This window comes from Stegostoma tigrinum, chromosome 17, assembly GCF_030684315.1.
Source record: "Stegostoma tigrinum isolate sSteTig4 chromosome 17, sSteTig4.hap1, whole genome shotgun sequence".
In the NCBI taxonomy this organism is placed as follows: domain Eukaryota; kingdom Metazoa; phylum Chordata; class Chondrichthyes; order Orectolobiformes; family Stegostomatidae; genus Stegostoma; species Stegostoma tigrinum.
The window spans coordinates 54,786,804-54,810,125 of record NC_081370.1 but is presented as its reverse complement, the minus strand read 5'-3'; the positions used below and the strand labels follow the sequence as shown (position 1 = coordinate 54,810,125).

Genomic DNA, 23,322 nt, shown 5'->3' with positions numbered 1-23,322 from the left:
TCCCCCTCTCTCCCTATTTATTCCAGTTCCCTCCCCCCATCCCCCTCTCTGATGAAGGGTCTAGGCCCGAAACGTTAGCTTTTGTGCTCCTGAGATGCTGCTTGGCCTGCTGTGTTCATCCAGCCTCACATTTTATTATCCCTCATACCAAAGATCATCGTAGTGAATCTTCTAGTGAAGAGCCATGGATGAAATATTTCCTTAAATAAATGAACCTGAACTGCTCACAGTCCTCCAGATGTGGTCTCACCAGCACCTTGTACAGTTGCAATAAGACTTTTCTTCTCTTATACTCCAACCTCCTTGAAATAAGGGCCAACATTCCATCAGCCTTCCTTATTGCCTGCTGTACCTGTGTGCTAGCTTCCTGTGTTCCGTGCACAATTTTCCCCCTGCCCTCTGTGTTACAGCTTTCTGCAGTTTTCTCCATTTAAATAAAACTCAGTTCCCTGCTTAGGGTGATGGAATTGTGTGTGTTCAACAATGTTTTCTGCGTAATCATCACATTATGCACATTTTTATTGAATGAATGACTATGAAGGGGCTGTTAAGTGAAAGTGAAGTGAAAATGAGGAGTTAGCTCTCAAACTTTTGTTGGAACAATAGGATGGATGAATTGCACATCAATGATATGCAAAATCCAAGATACCTTTCATTGAGTCCCAGAGCTGTATAATTTGTTGAACCTGTAAAATGGCATGTGCAAAGTAGACTTTTCAAAATTACCCCCTCCTGGATTTCATTCATGATGTGGAGGTATCGGTGTTGGACTGGGAGCAATAAGGTCAGAAGTCACAGGACACCAGGTTAGAGTCCAACAGGTTTATTTGAAAACACAAGCTTTCACGTCGCGGCTGCTTTGTTAGGTATTTCTCAAACATATGTCCCTTCCAGTTTGTACATTGTGTACTCCATCTGACTCAACCTACAGCTTATCAGTGATTCAGAATCAGAAAGAATAACTGTGCTCATTGCCTGCATGGTTGCAATGCCAACCAGAAGCACATGAAATGTGATAACACATAAAGGTAAATCTTTATGAAGTAAAACTGTGAAAAATACACAATTGTACAATGACATACTGTTCATTGAAATAAATTCCACTGTATTTTTCCTTCATATACTATCTCCTGAACTCCTGCAACTTCAATCGAGAAACTCCACAATAATTAACAAGCAAGTGTTAGTTAGTAATAGACACCCCAAGCTTTTTTAATTTATTCCTAACTCCACAAATTCTGAGGCGAAATATTTCAAACTCACCATGGGGCTAAGTTGTCAGCATAAAATTAAAAACAGAGAGGGGCTGCTTTTGATTCCCAAAGCTTGGTAAATTTCTGAGCATTTATTTTAAACAGCTTGTTCAGGCATGGTATACCACATCTCCAGAACAGGTGAGGACTTGAAGCCAGACCTAACTGGCCCAGAGATATGGACACTACCACTGTATCACTAGACTCTCGACTTACTGGGGAAAGTCATTGGGATAAGTATCCAGTTGCACGATTCTAATAGTCAAGACAGCCTTACCTTTCAAGATAATTCGTCATAATTCCAGGTTTGTACACAGGCACGCCTCCTGTTATCCAGACTTGTTGGTTGATGCTCCATGCTGGGAACACAAAGTCTGGAAGTTAACCCTGCCAAAATATCATAAGATTTACTTATCGTTTCAAGCCACTGCAATTTATGGTAAGATATTAGACAGGGTTTAGCATTCCACAAAAATAATAAATTGGAAAGACCTAATCCATTTTCCCTTTTGATGAGTGAATTATTGGAATCTCTGTTACATGTGTTTATTGTTAAATAAATGGTTCTTTCCCTCGACATGTAAAACTGTTGAAATTACTGATGGCAGTGGAAAATATAATGTGCTAGTGCTATTTGACCCGTGTCAGTGATCATTGTTGTAATTGTTGCACCTCGTTGTTGATAGGAGCTATTTTGAAAGGTGGCGTTCAATGCTAAAGGTCATGCTATTTAGGATTTGCAATGCAATACATGTCTAACACTCGTCATTGACTACATTCTGATTTTGGCAAGTCCTGAAACCAGAATCCATTGTGTTCTCAGATGCAATAATCTCGGAGGGGAGAAAAGGCTGGAATTAAGTATTAGACCTCTGGCTTAAAAGGAAGAAAATGAATTATTCTGCAAATATATCAATAAGAGTATTAATATGAGGAGAGATCGCAGAGATGAAACCCAGTCTGTTAGTGAATGTGTAGAATTTGCCAGGATACAACTGTCTACCTTTAGAAGGGTTGGATTTTGGGAAGGAGGTAAATCCTGAGCTGGTAAGAGTTAAATGTATTGTATTATAATAGATGTAAGGGAAGCATTAGAGATACTAATGCATGTGAAGAAGGGTCAAGTGCCGAGATGTGGTGGGCTATGTCCAAGGATCCTAAGAGAAGTGAAGGAAGAACTGAGTGGCTAGAGGGTCTGTGGGTGTAGGTTTTCACTACCCAGTTGTGGTTGATATCCTTACTGTGTCAATTGCACAATCATTGCCAAGCTTGCCTGATATGCATTTATTTATTTCAACAGCAAAGTGATAAAACAAACTTTGCATTTTGACAATAATTGGAGTTCATAATAAGTCTTTGGACCACTTCATCTAAATGTGTGGCTCACTATGAATCTTTTGCACCATGAACCCACATGCTTCTCCTGATAAGATTCTCACTTATGAAATGTCACCAGAACTGGAATTCACTGATGGCCACTTTTTTTTCAATGCTCTACAGTAAAGGAAAGCAAAGGTGCCTCACTTGAGATGAGATGACACTTTATTCAATTTTTGTTGCACAATGTAAACCTGATCTATAAGTCTGCTCTATAAGTGGGAATTCACTGGAGATAGGTTTTTATAGCTGTTCTTCGGCAAGGTAACTTCTGTCAACATTATGGAGACCCATGAGCAAGACAGCACTAAACTCTGTGGCATTGAACCGAGAATTCATATGCAATATTTGCAGAAGCACTGGGCTCCGCCTATATGTTGTCTACAAAATGTGATTTGTTTAGCTGATTATTAATCATCCCAGAATACTTTATTTTATTTCATAGCTTTTCTAAAAAGAAACTAAGGTGAGGATTTCTCCTTGAGCAATTGGCTTTAAATTGAATTGTACCAATCTGTTAATGCTCCCTGTTGTAATTGAATCCTGACTAATGTTTGTTGGATGCAGCTAATTTGTAAATTTATTTTTTCACTTCCACGAAGTGAAATCTGGAGCAGGTGTCAGTGATCCTTCATTAAGACATCTAACCTGACCTATATGGGAAGCTGAACAGCTTTTGGTAAGGATACCTTGAATGCTCACATCAACAAGAGGCTTTACATTTTTACTTTTGACACCTGGAAGACCAGTTTTGTATTTCTATTCAATATTGAACTGACATGTTGTCTTGAAGGTCACAGCTAGTATCATTTGGGCATAAAGGTACATAGCCTCTTTTGCTTAACACAAAAGATTAACAGTGAGGATCACCTGTTCTGAAGAAGAGGCACTAGACTCAGAGCATTAACTGTGCATTGTCTCCGCAAATGCTGCTAGACGTGCTGAGTGTCTTCTGCACTGTTCTTCTTTTGGATTTCCAGCATCCACAGTTCTTTATGTTATCCATGCGCATTATGTTTAGTTAGTTCGGAGAGTGTTATTACCACTATCCTGTGCAACCATATGTGGCTTTTTAATTTTGGTTCTTGTCCCTAATGTGAGGCATTATTTTTAGCTGTTTATTGGCAAGTTCTGACTTCACATTTTAAAATCGAAGGTGCTGCTTGTTCAGATGCTCCTTCTTCAATACCATTTTAATTTAATTATACATTCTGTTTATGTGCGTTAACAGTTGAATTCACTTTATAATTCATGCACAGTGAAGCCAAATGTAATTTTTTGTTTGACAGTTTGTTGGAATTTTCTGATGGATGTGGATGTTACTAGCTGAGCCAGCATATATTGCCCAGGTTGGCTGCCCTGTAGAAGGTGATGCTGAACTGCCTTCTTGAACCACTACAGTCTATTTGGTGCAGGCAGACCCTCCGTGTTGTTAGAATGGAATTTGACCGAGTAACAGTGAAGGAATGTAGACATACAGCAAGCTTTGTTTTAGCCAGCTCCTTATGAACGAGCACTCTGGATAAACTGGCAAAAAATATATGTCTCAAATACCACAAAGTTTACTGTATTATTCTGTCCAGTTATTATAGCTTTTAAATTTATTTAACTCATTGTAAATATACATGTTGCACAATTAAATGGCCACACGAAATATTAATAGTTGATTCAATTTCGAGTAAATTTCTCAAATATGGCAATGTCCCAGACATCAGTTGAGGGTGCATGTAAGAAGGATCACTGCTGGTGAGTTTTATTTAAGGCAAAATTGCATTATTATTTCAGTGATTTATGGTGTAAATAAAGTATAACAGTGATGAGTACATCCCCTCCGTTGTATTTCTATTACTTTGTGTGTGTTTTTACATTGATTATGTGGATCTCTTGATTATCCAGAATACTTGATAAACTAGCAAAGCCCTGGTCCCATATGTGCTGGTTAATAAAACGTTTGCTGTCGTTCCATGTCAGAGTGGTGTGTGGCTTAGAGAGAAATTTCTGGGTAGTGGTTTTCCCATACATCTGCAGTCCTCTCCATTTTATGCAGTTGAGGTTCTAGATTCAGAAGGTGCTGTTGAAGAGGTTTTCTGTGAGTTTCTGCAAGACAGCTTGGATATAGTGCTTACTATGTACTATGTGTGAAAGTTCAATTTGGTGAGTGGGGTAACACTCAAGCCCTTTTTCCATGATGGACAAGTTTTGAGGAGTCAGGAGTTGAGTTATTTGCCTCATAATTCCATCTTCGGACCTACTGCTGTAGCTATTGTACTTATATGGCTGGTCCATTCCAGGTTTAGTCCATTGGTGGTCGCAAGAACTGCAGAAGCTGGAGTCAGAGTCAATACAGTGTAGAGTTGGAGGAACACAGCAGGCCAGGCGGCAACAGAGGAGCAGGAGAGTCGATGTTTAAGTTGGGAACCCTTCATCACGACTGGGCAAGGGGGAAGGGAGTTGGGGGATAAATAGAGGGAGGAGGGGTGGGGCTGGTGAAAGATAGGTGGCATGGTGATAGGTGGATGCAGTTAGGTGGTAGTGGGGATTGGTCAGTGGGAAGGGCAGCGCAGATAAGTGGGCAAGGAGATGGACAGGTTGTGTCAGGTCAAGGAGACGGGGACGGTTGGGCATGGGATGAGGCTGTGGGTGGTGGCAAGATTTGAAACTGGTGAATTATATGTTTAGGCCATTGGGCTGTAGTCTCCTGAGGCAGAATATGAGGTGTTGCTCCTCCAGTTTGCTTGTGGCGTCATTGAGAATATTAAGAGGCCTGGAAAGGGTTGACGTGGAGACAATATTTTCGTTAGTGGGAGAAACTAGGACTGAAGGCCATAGTCTCAGGGTGAAGGGACCATCCTCTAGAACTGAGATGAGGAGCAATTTCTTCAGCCAAAAGGTAGTGAATCTGTGGAAACCATTGCAACAGAAGACTGTGGAAGCCAAGTCATTGAGTATTTTTAAGACAGAGATAGATAGGTTTTTGATTGGTAAGGGGATTAAAGGTTCCTTGGAGAAGCCAGGAGAATGGGGTTGAGAAATATATCTGCCATAATCGAATGGCGAGACAGACTTGATGGACTGAATGGCCTAATTTGCTCCTGTATCTTCTGGTGTAATGAGCTCAGGCTAAGTGAGCCTGGTGACACACTAACTGAGTGTCAGTGAGCTAGCAACTGCTATATAAGTGCCATTTCCTAGCGCCAACTCTGACCCCTTTCAACTCTTTGTTGATGATCTGAAGTAGAGTGATAGCGCATTAATTGGCCTGATTAAATTTGCTGTGCCATTTGCTCATAGGACGTAACTGGGCAAATTGACACATTATCAAGTAGATGCCAGTGGTTAACAGTGTGAAGCAGATTGGTGTGGCATGCCTCGAGTTCTGGAGCACATATCTTCAGTACTGTTGCCAGAATGTTGCCAGAGACCGTAGACATTATGATGCCCAGTGTCATCAGCCATCCCTTGATATCTTGTGCAGTGAAAGAAATTGGCATCTATGATGGTGGGAACCTCTGGAGGAGGCTGTGGTGGATCACCCGTTCAGTTGAGAATGGTTACAAATGCTTCAACCTTGTGCTCGGTTCCCCCATCATTGATGAAGGGGATATTTATGGTTTTTTAATCATCCACCAGAATTCGCAACTGGATGTGGCAGGACTGCAGAGCCTATATCCAGTCCATTCTCCTGTGGTTGTATTCACAATTTTGGTGTCTGTTGTGAGGGAGTATTTTGTGTCCAGTGGCAGAGTAGAGACTGTTAAAACTGGTGGGTAAGGCAGGGGCTGAGGTGAAGCACCACTCCAAATAATGATATTTTAATTTGACTCTCATAAGTTTCCAATCTAGTTTTGTCAGTTTCTATCAACTGTTTGTAACAGCCTGGTATTGTGTAACTTGATTAACATTTTGCTGTAAAAGAATAGGTCTCATCCATTCATTGTGGGATTGCATGTTCTGCTATTAATGACATTTCCACGGTTTCACCTGCACATCGTCCTAGTATGGCGTTGCCAATTTACACTTTAATTTCAGGTCTGCTTGTCGCTGCTCCTGCACTCTTCCCTGAAGCAATGTTGATTTCTTTGCTTGATGGTAATGGTCGAATGGGAGAGTATGCATGGTCTCGAAGTGACAACTTGGGCTTGAGCATAAATCTGCTGTGGGCAGTGGCCCACAGCACCTCATGAATGTAGCCCATTGAAAACTAATCAGAAACTATCTGCATCCCCCACCAATCTACATCTGATTGTTAAAATTATGCTATTTACATGAAAATATATAAAGTTGCCCAGGTATGTCCTGCACACATATAGCAGGGCAAATTTAACCAGACCAGTTACTGTCCTATCATATTAATCTAGATCGTCAACAAAGAGATGGAAGGTGTCACAGACAGTGCTGTCAGCTGGCACTTACACAGCAGAGTCAGTCATATACTGATGAAAATTAAGATAAGTTTCAGTTTTGATATCCTTAAAATAACGGATTTTTGGTCAGAATTTAAACAAACTCATTTTTGAAAATTGTATTTTTTCTGTAATGTTCTAATTCATGATGCTGTCAAATAGAACTTCTATTTATAAGTGAAAGAGCACTCAAGTTGAACTTCAAAAAACAGTCTTTCATTTTCTGAAGAAGGGCCTAGGCCCGAAACGTCAGCCTTCCCACTCCTCTGATGCTGCTTGGCCTGCCGTGTTCATCCAGCTCTGCACCTGTTACTTCTAAATTTTTGTAGCTCCATATCAGTAATGGTGGATAAGACTTTTGAAAACTGAGGCTTTCTGCATAACTGAAGTTAGTTTAAGAGAGTCTAAATTGACAGTTAAGCTCATATGCAACTGAACTCAAGCTGCAATACATATTTTGATTCAATATTTTTATTTTAGTTTAGCAATTCAGTCAAATAACGGGATCTAAATCAGTGTGAAATTGATGTGTTCTAAATAGAAAAGTGCAGTCTGTCAGAAACCGCAGGCCCATAAAAATGGATTTCCTGGCATCCTGTAGCGTTGACTTACCTGTCCAAAATGCCGCTCAAAATGAGTATTCCAATCTTAATAAGAATGAGACGCTTTGCTGGCTATAAGTGATGCTTGTATAACTAATTGAACGGATTCATTAAAATTACACTGAGATCAGTTTCCCTGCTTCCTCCCTTCAGTTCCATCACCCCCAAATCCTTCCTTACCCTTAGGTTAAAAACTCAATCAATACTCAGTCTTAGATGTGGTGAAATTTCCTATCCTAAGTAATATTAACATATCATGAAAATAATATCAGCTCAGGTCTGTGCTAAAACAGTGTGAAGCTGGATGAACACAGCAGGCCAAGCAGCATCAAAGGAGCAGGAAAGTTTGATGTTTCGGGTCGAGACCCTTCTTCAGAAGTGGGGGAGGGGAAGGGGATTCTGAAATAAATAGGGAGACGGGGGAGGTGGACAGAAGATGGATAAAGGAGAAGGTAGGGTGAGACGAGACAGACAGGTCAAAGAGGTAGGGTTAGACCCAGTGAAGGTTAATTTAGTTGGGGAGTTAGGGATGGGATAGGTTGGTCCAGGGAGGACGGACAGGTCAAGGAGGCGGGATGAGGTTAGTTGGTAGGAGACGGAGCTGGGGCTTGAGGTGGGAGGAATGGTTAGGGAGGTGGGGACTAGCTGGACTAGTTTTAGGGTGTGGTCGGGGGAGGGGAGATTTTGAAGCTTGTGAAGTCCACATTGATACCCTTGGGCTGCAGGGTTCCCAAGCGGATTATGAGAAGTTGTTTCTGTGTCTTTCGGGTGGCATCATCATGGCAGTGCAGGAGGCCCAGGACGGACGTGTCGTCCGAGGAGTTGGGTTGGGTGGGGGTGGAATTGAAATGGTTTGCGACTGGGAGGTGTAGTTGTTTGTTGCGAACTGAATGCAGGTGTTCTGCAAAGCGGCCCCCAAGCCTCTGCTTGGTTTCCCCAATGTAGACGAAGCCACAACGGGAATACCAGATACCGTATATTGCATTAACAGATGTGCAGGTGAACATCTGTTTGATTTGCAAAGTCTTGGGGACTGCTTTGCGGAACACCTACACTCAGTTCACAACAAGCAACTACGCCTCCCAGTTCAACTGCCCCCCACCGCCTCACCCCCACTCCTCGGACGACAGGTCCATCCTGGGCCTCCTAGATTGCCATGGTGGCGCCACCCAAAAGATGCAGAAACAGCATTCATATTTCGCTTGGGAACCCTGCAGCCCAAGGGTATCAATGTGGACTTCACAAGCTTCAAAATCTCCCCTCCCCCGACCACAGCCCAAAACTAGCCCAGCTAGTCGCTCCCTCCCTATCCCCTTCTCCCACCTCAAGCCCCATCCCCATCTCCTACCAACTAACCTCATCCCACCTCCCTGGACCAACCTATCCCCTCCCTAACTCCCCACCTAAATTAACCTTCACTGGCTCTAACCCTGCCTCTTTGACCTGTCTGTCTCGTCTCACCCTACCTTCTCCTTTATCCATCTTCTGTCCGCCTCCCCCCGTCTCCCTATTTATTTCAGAATCCCCTTTCCCTCCCACATTTCTGAAGAAGAGTTCTCAACCCAAAACGTCAAACTTTCCTGCTCCTCTGATGCTGCTTGGCCTGCTGTGTTCATCCAGCTCTACACCTTGTTATCTCAGATTCTCCAGCATCGGCAGGTCCTACTATCTCAGCTCAGGTCTGTCCTTGGACAGAGCAGAATGTGAAAATAAATCAGTCATAAATAAGAGGTTGTCGGCACTGATCCAATTTTCACTCTATCCCCAAATGACCCATCCGTTGGAATGAAGTCCCAAATTACCCAGAGCAATAGCAACAAATGGTAATTTGATAAAATAGGTTTGTTTTGGTTATCTCCGCTGTGGCAGAATGGACCAGGCAAATGTTGCTCAATTAAACTAGATAAGTGTAACTTAACAGAAATATTGCACATAAAAAGTAGAACTGTCTACTCCCTTGAGTACCATGTGCAGTGGCAAGTGTGGGAAAATACAACAAAAGTTAATGTAAGGCAGAATCTCAACAACACGAGAAAGATTTCTGATTTTCCTGTTGCGGTTTATACATGAGTTTTTAATTGCATTAATGCTTGGTGACAACCTTATTTCAGTACGCTTACCTTTCAGTAGTAGACAACCCATCTAATTTCTACACAGCTTCCATATTGCCTCTCCTTCTCGGCGCCAATCCCTGACATAAAAATCTGAGCAGTAAACTGGCAGCAGCAGCTGGCTCATTTCTTTTCTGAGCTTTCATCTAACTCTTCACCCCTCACTGCAGGCTCCATGGTCACCATCCTTCTCCATCTTTTAACCAGGAAAGCCAACAGCAGCAAGCCACTAGTCTTAGCACATCATCACATCAGCTCTTGGACCAACTGATTGGACCACTTTATCCCTTGAGGATTTCAATTTGGAGCTCAGGGACATCTACAACATGAATTGTTTATCACTAATTGTTCAGTAATAGTTAAATAAAAACCAAAAGAACTGCAGGTGCTGTAAATCAGGAACAAAAACAAAGTTGCTGGAAATGTTCAGCAGGTCTGGCAGCATTTGTGAAGGAGAAAACAAAATTAACGTTTTGGGTCTGGTGACCCTTCCTCAGAACACAGAGGCTTTTTGCATGTCTTTTGCATAAAAGAATTATTTTCCTAGCTACTATCAGTTCTGAGGAAGGGTCACCTGACCCGAAACCTTAACTTTGTTTTCTCTTTCATTGCTGCTGCCAGACCTGCTGAGCTTTTCCAGCAACTTTGTTGTTGTTCAGTAATAGCTATTCATTCTCCCAGGATAATCGTTATCCACTCCTTTGTCCAATTGTTCTTTCTCTTTGGGCTCTATCTCCAACTATCGTTTTCTCCTTACCCCCTCCCCCAATCCTATCTTCTGCATAAAAAACATTTCCCAAGCTACCATCAGTTCTGAGGACGGGTCACTGAACCAGAAAGGTTAACTCTGATTTCTCTTCACAGATGCTGCCAGACCTGCTGGGCATTTCCAGTAAAGTTTCTTTCTGATTTCCAGCATCTGCAGTTCTTTCAGTTTTTATCTATGACCTGAATGCATGTGCCAGGTCACTGCGTGCAGAGACACACGCACATCTCATGCACCTACACTTGGGTGCATCTCACAACTTTTAGCTTCATTTCTTAGCACTCATTCACTTTTTACTTACTTGGGAGCTGCCAGTCTCTGTGACTTGCCTTACTTTTCAATGCACAGGAAGAGGTAGCAGCCACGTTTCAGAGCACTGAACAGTCAAGGGAGTGGGCGTGTTGATGTGTGATGCTGGGCTGCATTAATGTCACACAAAAAGCATTCACTATATTGCAGAAATGCAATGGTGCAGGGAGGATATTCAACCCATCATGTCTGCACTGGCTCAGTTAATTTTAACTCATTGCCAATCTCTTGCCTCTTCCCAGGAATCTTCCACGCTGTTTCATATCCAATGCTGTCTTGAATGTCTCAATTTCTCAACAATGTCTCACATCATGCAAAAGTAATTTCTTTCCTCTCATTTGTTTTTTTTTGCATAGCACCTTAAAATTGTGCTGTGTGGCTCTTGATCCTTTTTCAAGCAGGATTAGTTTCTCCCTATCCTGTTCAGACCTCTCATGATTTTGAATACTTATGTCAACTACACCCTCAACCTTGTCTCCTATTAAACCAATCCCAACTTCTTCAATCTGTCTTCATTACAGAAGTGTCTCATCCCTGATACTGTTCTTGTAAACTTTGTCAGCACTCTGTGTAATCTATTCACATCTTCCTAATAGCGTGACACACAGAACTATACACTATACTTCAGCTGACGTCTAGCCAGTGATTTATATGAGTTCAACATAACCTCCCTGCTCTTGTACACTATACCACTGCTAGAGTCACAAAATCCCTACAGTATGCTAGCAGGCCATTTGGCCCATCGAGCCATACTGATCTCCAAACAACATCCCACACAGGCCCACACCCTTACCTCATCCCTGTAACCCTACCTTTCCCATGGCTAATCCACCTAGACTACACACCCCTCGACACTTTAGGCAATTTAGCAAGGCTAATCCACCCAGCCCGCACATCTTTGGACTATCGGAGGGAACTAGAGCACCCAAAGAAAAACCACGCAGACATGTGGAGAACATGCAGACTCAGCACAGACAGCTACCTGAGGCTGGAATAAAACTCTGGTCCCTGGTGCTGTGAAGCAGCAGTGCTACCCACTGAGCCACCGTGCTGCCTTTGGAATGCACTCTGCTTTGTTAACAGATCTCTGTACCTGTCATGCTACCTCTAATCACTGATGTACACATATACCAAGGTTTCTCCGTTCTAATTACTTTTGGATCTTGCTAAAAACAATTAATCACTCTCTTCCCATGAAGTTTGTTAACTTGCAAGAACACTAGAATGGAAGGTATTAATTGAGTTAACAGATGTTAGAATCTATGCCCCCTTTTTTTCATCCAAGGTGCTGTAGATTGTTATTCTTTAATTCCCTTTTGAGGGAGTATACATTTACTGGGCCCAATCCATCTGTGAACCAATACCTCCATCTTCCGAAGGTGGGCCATTGTTTATCTACTGTTAGCTCTGCGCTGTCAACTAACTTTGTTCTCACCGATTGAAGTCCACTCTGCACCACATGATTATTTTTATTCTCGATTAACCCCTGTGTCATTTTCCACCATCCACTTCAACATTATCATACAATCATCACTGTCCTCTAAATGTTCCCCCACCATCACTTGATCTACTTTGCACATCATATCCACCAGTGCCTCCTTCCTTGTTGGATTGGATACACTGTAGGAAGTTCTCACACAATTTAATGCTAGTCCCTCACCGCCACTTACACCATCACCGTCCCATTCTCTGTTAATGTAATTTTAAGCTGCCATTATAACTACTCTCTGATGCTTACACCTGTCTGCAATTTCTTTGCAGCTTTGTTCTTCTGTATCCTTCCCACTAGTTGGTGGTCCGTAGGTTGCACTGAGTAATGTAATTCCACCCTTCCTATTCCTTAGCTCTAGCTAAATTAATTCTGTCTTTGAATCCTCTGGAACATCCCCTTTCCCAGTACTGCAGTGCTCTCCCGAACCAAAAATGTCACCCCTCCTCTTTTTACTCCTTAACTATATTTTCTCAGCATTTTGGTAACCAGGAATATTTAACACCCAAATCTGCCCTTCCCTGAGCCAAACCTGTTGTTCTACAGCAGCATTATCCCGCAAGGCAATCTGTACCTTTAACTCATCAGTCGTGTTAACTATACAGTGTGCATTAACATCTATGCAGTGTAACCCATATGGGAGGCAGTTAGCTCAGCAGGCAGGCCAGTTGGCTTGTGATGCAGACTGACACCAGCAGCATGGCAAGGAAGGTTTCTAGAAGTTTAAAAGTACATGGAAAGAGTTGCATCGCACTGTGCTAAATGGTGTGAGGTTGCTTTAGCTTTTTCTGTCTAACTTTAGGTGGAAATTTACGACTCAGCTTATCAATAGTTTTAGCCAAGATAAAACTCATTTTTGACAAGGTGACAGCAGAACTTATGCTCAATATATTTCTTAGTTTGTTGATCGCTTCCATTTTCCTTTTGTTTTTTGGCAATACTTATACATCACTCAAAATCAGAACAAAGCATTTTAAAAAGACTTAAGACTAAAGCGTAGGTAGCAAGCGTGCACTTTAACTTCAATTTTTCTGTACCAATCATGGTTCTATGATAGTTCAGGAAAGCAGACAGGAAAGGAATGTAATTTATTGTCGACCACCAAAATAGAGCTGCTAATTATTGAGTACATAGTCCCAGCCTAGGGCACAGATTTCCATGGATCCATCCCTCATTTGACTTTATAAAGGGCTTAGGAGATGAGTCCCAGCTGGGCAGGCCATAGCTTGTTATCAAGGGAACTCATACACAACAAGCTCCTTATAATGGTTATCACAGTTACAGTGAGCGTCGCTACTTTTCAACTTTCTCCTCACCTGAGGTGTGGTGACCCTTATGTTAAACCATCACTCTCTAATGTCAGAGATAGTAGGAACTGCCGATGCTGGAGAATCTAATGTCATCTCTCTCTAATGGTGCTCTGGGGCTAAAGTGCCTTTAGTTAACCCAGATTTAGACTTCATCTCTGTCTCCCTTGCCCTAACTCCACAAGTTAACTTATTCATCTTTGCTTTCACGCTGTCAGTCAGTATCCCCACTCCTAAGTGCTTTCCAGTGACCCCTGGTGAAAGATGAGTTTGTGTAGAAACAGATAACAACAGTTTTAGATTTAACTGTGAGGCTTCGCTTAATGTTGAAGCTACCGATGAGAATGACTGCCTGTGCAAAATACTAGAGGAATGACAGCACAAGGAAATTCGTAGCTAGCCAGACTGCGATCTATGAAGACAAATGGCAATTATTTGACACCACAGAAGTGAACTGAAGCTATTAAAACATGTTATTTAGAAATGACTTCCTGCAAGATGTTAAATGATCCAGCTTTCAGGTCTTTTAAGATTTCTGAATATCCTCTCCATGTGTGCTTGGCTGAGATCCTAAACCAATGAAAGCATGAACTCGGCATGGAATCTGTTTCCACAGCTGAAGTGAATTTTTGGCTTTCCTTGATTGACATCTTTCAGTGGATGTAAAAAGGTGTTCTTTCTGTGATCTGTTTTGTCAATGCTTCTTGTTTATTTGAACAAAGTAAAAAGGTGTAAAGTGCTTGAAACTTCTGTTATTGAACATTTAATGGACTGAGGCAGTACACGAATGGTGGGTGGGTGGGTTAAGTGACTATTTCATGTTATTCACTTCAGCCTGTATTGTTAAAGCATTGTATTTGTGTCTCCTTTAGGAATCTGATGGACTCGAAAGCATCGGCACAAATCAACATGGACTGGGAAATTATGAGTCTGCTACCAACACCTGACACGGCAAATTGTCAAAGCTCTCAACAAACCAATCATCAACCGTGGGACAAAGGAGGAATTTGCCCATTACAAAATCTAATCTCAGAGATTAGTGAGTGTGGCATATGTTGTTTTTACACAAATTTACTTCTTGATTCAGTGGTATAGAAAAACTAAAAGAAAAGATTGTCAAAACTAAGGGGTAGATTTTAACATTGGTGTTGTCCTTAAAACCGAGTGATTATGTCCCAAACTAACTTGCTGCCTCCCAGCACAGAATGATGGCTGACTGGTTAGCACTATTGCCACACAGTGTCAGGAACCTGGTTCACTTCTAGCCTTGGGCGACTGTCTGTGTGGTGTTTGCTCTTTCTCCCCGTATCTGTGTGGGCTCCCATCGCCCACAGCCCAAAGATATGCAGGCTGGGTGGATTGACCATGGTAAATAATATTTAAGGAAATGGGATAAGCAGTGGTGCCCCATTCAGGCTCCTCCTACCTGGCAATCTGCCTCACCAAGACCTGACTTCCATGTCGATAAGCTCCAACCTTCTGAATGCAACAAGGTATCCAACAGTAGTATTGTCCTGCTAGTATATATTGCAGGTCAGTAGTTTAATAATTAAAATCTACCCCAGAGTTGATTATATCACTCCCCTTTTGTTTTTGCTTTTAATAATGCATTCCACGCCTGAAACAGAAATATATTGGTGCAGTCATCGAATCATGTCCAACTGTGTATGCAAATTTTAAACTTGGGTTTGACTGTTGCTCAATGTGACAGGTTTAACTGTAAATGTTATACTATAATTATATTGTAACATGCTGGCTATTCCTTTTATAATTTTTTTTACACAATTGTACAATCCTTGCCAGTATTTCTGCAGTCTTACAGATGTGATTTTTCTACTCTCAGTAGACTGTAATTATAAAAAATGTGATATGATGCTTTTTGTATCTGCAGCATCAATGGAAACATTATATTTCTGTAGGTTTGGAGATTGCTGTGTACAGAATGGCTAGTTTGTAATAATCAAAGATTGCAGTAAAAATATTCAAAGATAAAGAATGATATTTTAAATATCCTAGGCATGACACCTGAAAATTACTAGTCAGGCCGAAGTTTTTAAAGATGTATTTAGTCCTTTGTCCGTTTAAAATTCTGTCATTTCAGTCATTCCACTAAACATATATTTTAAAGGCAAGTTTGTCCCTTCATTTTCACCATATTCACTATTGAGATGTCAGCATCGATGGTAAGATTAGCATTCACCGCCTAACCTTAACTGCCCCTGTGAAGGTTACGGTGAGCTATCCTCCTGAATTGCTAAACTCGGTTTGGTGCAGACACATCACAGATTAGTTAGGAAACATTGTGACCCAGTTCCAGTAAACGAAAAGTGATACACTTCCAATGATGTGAAATAGAATTCCCATGTGTTACCTGCACTTGCACTTCCTGATGATTGATGATAGAGTTTACAGCAATAGAAGGTTCTGACAGGGCCCCCTTACCAAGTTGCTGTAGATCATCTCATAGATGGTACACTCTGTTGCTTTGGTGTGTAAGACACCTGAAGGTGGTGGGCTGTGGAAACTTACCAGAGGAACTCCACATTTTTTCCTGGGCTAAAGTGATTGGCCTCCAACAATTGTATTAGATAAGATTCTAACCAGTGAGGAGCTTTTCACACTATTGCCCACTAACTTCAGCGTTGCTGGGGCTCGTTGATACCACAGTCTGAGTAAAGCTGTCTTGATGTCTAGGGGAGAAACTCTCATCGGATTTCTGGAATTCAACTCTTGTGTTCAGCTATGGGTCAAGGTCATTATGAGGTCTATAGAGATACCAACACAGAACCTAGTTATTCACCAAAAAATAAGAGAACTACTGAAATATTTTAGACTTAGATTTAGATTTTAGATTCCCTACAGTGTGGAAACAGGCTCTTCGGCCCAACAAGTCCACACAACCCCTTGAAGCATCCCACCCAGACCCATCCCCCTATAACCACATCCCTGAACACTACGGGCAATTTAGCTCGGCCTATCCACCTAGCCTGCACACCTTTGGACTGTAGGAGGAAACCGGAGCACCCGGAGGAAACCCACGCAGACACGGGGAGGATGTGCAAACTCCACACAGACAGTTACCCGAGGCTGGAATCAAACCCAGGTCCCTGGCACTGTGAGGCTGCAGTGCTAACCACTGAGCCACTGTGCCACCCTAATATTTTGACTGCGAGCCAAGCCATTTCCTGATTTTACATTCCTGATGCCATGGAGCTGTCACACTACATGTTATTTTCATCTATATAATATGTAGAGAGTATGGTTTGGGCCTGCCACCTCTGGATTGATTGGCTCTAATGCATACTGGATAAAAAGTCTGCTTTGGTTGACTGTCACTTTATACTAGCCTTGTGTGTAGTTCTTTGGCTGCGCCCCCAGTACCTCCATGTATCCCTTCCATGATCCTTTATATCCACTGTTCTTTTATTTCAGCCAAGCAGTCATGTGGCCATTTATAAAGCAGAAAACTGGCCATTTGTTTGCACTGTGTCTTAGGATACTGTTGTCTCATAGAACAGTACAGACACGAATGGGCCCTCTGGCCTACGATGTTGTGTCGAACATGACACAAAATTAAACTAATCCCTTCTGCCTGCCCTTGATCTATATCTGCCCATTTGTTGCATAGTCTTGTGCTTATCTAAAAGTCCCTTAAACGCCCCTATTGTAACTGCATCTTGTCCAATGATCTTGTTATGAATGCTTGACTCTATTCAAAGAATAACTGATCGACTAATCTCAGATTTCTTTATGCCCTTTCAAGGAGAGTGCTAATTTTGTATGATTGATATCTTCATGGTTGTGTAATAAGTTTGTATTTCTTTGGTATAGCTTTTCATTGCTTATTTTCTGATTTGGACAAGAATGAGATGTGCAGACAGGATTGAATCTTTTGCCTTTGCTACAATGAATGATTGCAACTGATTGACACTTTACGGAGTTGTGAATTTGAGGTTTGTTCAGGGACACTGTCAAAGTGTGTTTTTTTTTGTATCAATATTAGGAACATTTCAAAGACTTGCCAATGGCTCGTTGTTTCCTTACATAGTGGGTATAAGAAGGATGGATACAGAGGAAACATGGACATAGATGGCTAGTGGGTGTGGAGGTGATGTGAATGTACTTGAGGAAATATGAGGAAGCATGGGTGGCACATGAGGGTTTATGAGGGAGGATGGTGAATGTGAGGGGACACAGTTAAGCCTCTTTGAACTTATCTGTCAAAATGATCCGAACTCCTCAGCAAGCTGTCTCCCGAGTTTTATGACTTGACGTACCTGGTGTGCTTTCCACAAGTTTCTAGAACGAGCATGACAAAAATAGCATGGGCCCATGAAATTTATTTTTCCATGTTGTTTTTGGGGCTAAGATGATTGGCTTCTGACAATTGTATTAGATTAGACTCTAACCAGTGAAGAGCTTTTCACACTGTTGCCCACTAATTCAGTGTCGCTGGGGTTTCTTGATACCACACTCTGAATAAAGCTGCCTTGATGTCGAGGGGAGAAACTCTTGTCGCGTTCCTTGAGTGAAACTGTTTTGTCAAGCTTTGAGTCAAGGTCGAATTGAGGCCTTTGTGATGGTGAATCTCACTTCACCTGATGTGTTTCCTGACCTGGCGAATGCTGGGAACAGAGCCATGTGATTGAAACCCCTGCCCAACGATCTCATGTGACCCATACCAAACCAACCTACTGCCAAAGCTGAAAATTGGAAATAAAAATGAGAAAGGGTTAGCAAATCTCAGCACATCAGTTGGCATCTATGGAGAGAGAATAGGTTAATGTTTCAGATGGATAACCTATCATCAGAAGGGAAGAGAACAAGAGATTTAAGAGATTTTTATAAACCAGTGAAAGAACAGAGGAAGCAAATGACTCAATTCTGGTTAGGTTTTAGAGTGGGATGTCTAGCCAGTTAACATTGGTTTCAAACTGAAATGTAGATATTGGTTGTAAATTTTCTGTCCCAGCTTAAAAGCAGGACAGGGAGAAAACTTGCAACATCACTTTAGTGATCCAGCACACTGGGAATATTTGTCTCCTGTGAACGTAAAATTTCTAAGACAGCAAGATCTGGCCAAAATCTCTCAAATGGTCATTTTTCTTTCCACAGAGACTCATTTCTTGAGGTCCCTACTTGACACAATTAACTGTCAAACTAACACAAAAAAAGACAGGTTCAACAAAGAGTTTTTTTAGAACAAGCCAATTTTTAAACAATTCAGAGGCATGCTAAACTTTCCTTTCCCTTTAATGCTGCATCCTGAACAGTATTAATCTCTCCAGCATGTGAAATTTACAGCACACTTCTACCTGTTAAATGTAAATTCTAACCAGCCAGTTATTTTTCACTTACAGTTAATCATCTTGCCAATGCAAATATTCATAGTTTAAGTTATTCATCCCTCATATTACTGCAATGTGTTTCTGCTACAGTAATATAAACCATTAGCATTATGGTCAATTAATTCTACATTTCTCAGAAGTGCTTTGCAGTGTTCCAAAAAGAATGTTCCAAGCACAGACTTTAGATTTGGTGTATAACCAACTTCCCTGTATTTCACTATTTTAAACGTGTGGTTACAATTTATGAAACCACGTTGAGCTTTTACTGTTTTTCAGTCTGTTCAAAATACTGCCTGCTATCATCAATATTAAACATGCCAAAGGTTATAAACAGGTTGATCAGTAAAATATCACAGTAAGCCAGTAATAAATGAATCTGCTGGATATCTCACATACTGTGAGCAGTTTAAACTACAAAAGAAACTATGTGCATTGTTCATTGATAAAGCTTCAGCCACAACCAATTTAAAGTTGCATGAGGAGAGTAGAATGCATCTATAACAGCATGATCTCCCCTCTCGCTGAGCTGAAATTACTCAATATAGTTAATTCCACGAGGACAGCTTGGTTGACGGGTTTTGCAAGTACACTTCATTTCCAAAGATTTACTGAGCATAAAATTGTCCCATTGAACCTTTATGATAAAAATTAAAATGCTTAAGGGGCATATTTTAAGTTTAAAAGTGTTTCTTTACACTGGGTGGAGGAACATTGCAACTGGTGTGAGCAATGCAAATGACAGAAGCCACAAAACTGGAGGTGCTGCGTATACTTAGTAGGTCTGGCAGCATCTGTGGAGAGGCAGAGTTTGGAGTCCAGTGCACTTAATTTGATGGCCTTGCATTGGTGCCTAAATGTGTTTGAATGGAGTAGCACACAATGGCTGGTTTAACGTTTTCCCAGCAGCAGGTCAGAAGGAATGTCCATCTCTGCCTCCACCACACCTCTACCTGCAAGGGGCAGGTAAGGTCAGGCAGCCTCCCTTTCAATGGGCCTGTTGACAAACTGGGAGCTAATGCGTGGCAGAGAGAGGTCCACAACAAGAAGGCAGTCAAGTAAGTTACCCTAGCGAAAACTGATAGCATGAGGTGGGAGTGCAGCCCCCTCTTCATGGACCTCCTGGCCTCGTCACGGAGGGCACTTCCCAAAACATAATACCCTTTTCTCCACACTGCCTAGCTTTCCAACTACAATGGTGCTTTGACCCAGGCACCATGCACACTATCTCCTCACCACTGTCACCGTTCCCCCCCCTGCCAAAAACTGACCTCTCCTGAGGAATTCGTATGACATCAGCTATGTCACTGCAGCTCCACAGAAACCCAACAGCCTCTGTTTGCCTGAGAACTGTTTCTAAACATGTCAGACTTGCTGCTCCTGGGGAAGGGAAGTGAGTGCAGAAGTCTGATGTATGCCTTAAGGGTTTACCACTCTTCCCCTGATGAAGAACTGCAAGTGCTGTGTCATTTGTCCACTGCATCCTAGCATTTTAGCCTGGGACGTGTGGTCTCAGATGTCTTATTAAATCCACCCCCAAATATAATGTAAAGGTACCCTAAAATTCCTTTTTGCCCCATAACGTGGACAAAGCAGTCTGTACCATTTGTTGCATTTGCTACTTGACACATGTCAGACCAGTAATCAAATTGGCATACCATATGTGACAAGTCAAGCAGATGTTTTATCTGCCTATGCACATAGCACAAGAACGGAGAGGGCTTTAAAAGTGGATTGACAAATACTGATGGGAGAAATACTCTTACTGCAGCAAATTATTCAAGTGGTTGTTAAAAAGCTTACCACAGGATAATTTAAACCTTGAATGGTAAATACTAGCAATTTATCAGAATGCATGCGTTAATGTAATACACAAAGCAGGCACTAAATGTTCTATTTCAGCTCGTTTTATAATGACAATATTTTTGTTTCAGCATTGCTTTCCTTCTCAGTGATCTCTTTTTCAGTTTAATTTCACTCCTTTTCACAACTGTTCAAGAAATGATAAATAATCTGACAGAGCACTTTCGTAATTGAAGTATGTGAGCAGTAGATTTAAGGAAGAAAATTTTCTATCAAAGTTTTACCATTAAAACAAGCAAATACCAAAGTCACTTTTTTAAAATGATGTTTATTCAGAAAGCTTTACATATAAATTTGCAATGTGCAAAGTCAAATGATTATATATGTAAAAACTGATTCAAGAAAAGTAGCGTAGTCAAAAGGTAATATATTTTTTTTCACAAATGTAGGTAAACGTATTACCTGGTTTACATGGAAAATGCAAAATTACATTCAGGGTTGCCTGGTTATATAATGTCAGAGGTACTGGCAGTGTACAGAAAGAATAATAGTTATTTGAACTTAATCGCAGGAAACAGACTTATCATACAAAATTGAAAATCAGCTGCATATAATTAGCAATTAATTATTCTGTATATTCACGACTATGTAAAATATCTGTAGTGTATAACTGTATGGAAAGATTTGAATGTATTTGAGGGTGGTCTAGACAGTGTTTGATTTGCTGCAAAATTATGTTAATACTGGATCACCCCTACTGTTCCTACATTTTGAATATTCATTTGCCTTTGTGTGTTTGAAAAAGACATTTCTTTTACTGCCTAATTCATTAAACTGTCCTTTTTATCTGTGTTTCACATGATTCCTGAGATGTAGTTTTACATTGCATGATGCAATTTATTTTACACTTTCCTTGCCTGCCGAAATATGTAAATACGTCAAATATTTATTTATTTGGGTGCTAATGTAAGTGGGCATTTGGAACCCTCTTATTTTGTAAAATAAATCTCTATGTTCATAAGCATTGAAATCAGCAATATTACAAAAGTTGTATAAAAGGGAAAATGTGCAATAAAAGCAAAAACTAAATATGAACTGTGTCATCTATTAAATCTACTGTAAGAAATGGGATGACCTGAAGAATTGTGTGGAGGCTATTTGTGTGAGACAACAAACTAAGTTTATGGAGTGTGTTTAACGTAATAAAATATCTCAACGCTTTTAACAAAAGCAGTTGACATTTTTGGCAAAATGTTTGGAATTGTTGACATTTATCGCCAAGCCACAGAAGGAGAAATAGGGAGATATTGAGAAATATCTTGATCAGAAAAGCAAGTTGTTAGAGGCATCTTTAAAACAAAGGGTAGAGGAATAGAGAGGTTTAGGGAGGGAATTCCAGGGCTAAGTGCCAAGACAGCTGAAAGATAGCACAGCTGCCAAAGAATCGACAAAGATCAAATATACTGGGCACCAAAACTGGAGAAGTGCAGCATCCTGAAAAGCTTGTATGACTGGAGCAGGCTATACAGGTCGGGAAGGATGAAGCATAAATGATTTAGGACAACACAGTGGGTCAGTGGTTAACACAGGTACCTCATAGGGACCTGGGTTCAATCCCACCCTTGGGTGACTGTGCAGGTTTTCTCCCACAGCCCAGAGATGTGTAGGTTTGCTGGATCAGCCATGGGAAATGCAGAGTTATACGGATAGGGGAGGAGGTGGGTCTGGGTGGGATGACCTTCAGAGGGCCAGTACGGACCTGATGAGCCAAATGGTCTGCTCCTCTTCTGTAAGGTTTCTATGTTTCCATAAGTATGAAGATTTAGACCTTGTGGGGCAAGAATCCTGTCTTGATGACAATAGCCAAGTGAGAGGTGTTTGGGATTTGTTGGTGGATGGATATTAGATCTCTTCAAGGATGCTTGCAGTGTTTCCATGAGACTCCTGCCAAGAATGAATTCTGAGTAGAGCAGTTGTTTAGGGAAGATAGTGCTGTGTATCTGAGCTGCGATGATATACACACCAGCCAGAGCTGGTTTTGAGGTATTAGTGTCTCGATGCTGGGTACTTAGATTTGAAAGAGGTCTCTATGTTGGATCATCTTTCTGTTGCTGGCTCTAGATGGCACGGTGAAGCTATCACAGTGGTAATTCTCTAGGTAGCCTCCGAAGCATTTTGGAGTGTAGATATCCCAAGTGCCTCATAAACGTTAACCTTGGGTTGGAATCCTGGTTCTCAAACACTGAGACAATTGCTTTATGCTAAAGACTAATGACTCAGCCAGGCAGACATAACTGGAACATTTACAGATGATGCAAACCTTTCGGAAGTACAATGAACTGTAAAGAGAATTGTGAGATTTCAGGATAATATAATGAGTAGACACATCAGTTGAAACCTAATGTAGAGCAGCGTGATGTAATTTATTTTAATAAGAACACTACAGATCACAAGAAATGAAGAATATTCCCAGCTCACTTAATCCTGACCCACACTAGCACGTGGGAACTTGTGCCAAAATTGGGAGAATTGTTCCATAGAGTAACCAATCAACAGG

General features: G+C 41.3%; 1 long non-coding RNA gene across 3 annotated transcripts in view; it reads left to right on the top strand.

Moving 5' to 3' along the window:
* The window catches only part of LOC125459443 (uncharacterized), an 83,157-nt gene extending 61,313 nt beyond the window's left edge, over window positions 1-21,844 (top strand). For 2 of the 3 annotated variants that reach the window (XR_007249018.2, XR_009446855.1), the window contains one exon: window positions 6,989-7,949. This is a non-coding gene — a long non-coding RNA (uncharacterized LOC125459443). Of the gene's footprint in view, window positions 1-6,988; window positions 7,950-14,489 lie in introns of those variants that run through there. The other variant, XR_009446856.1, reaches the window with a different exon arrangement.
* The last annotated feature ends 1,478 nt before the right edge of the window (window positions 21,845-23,322 follow it).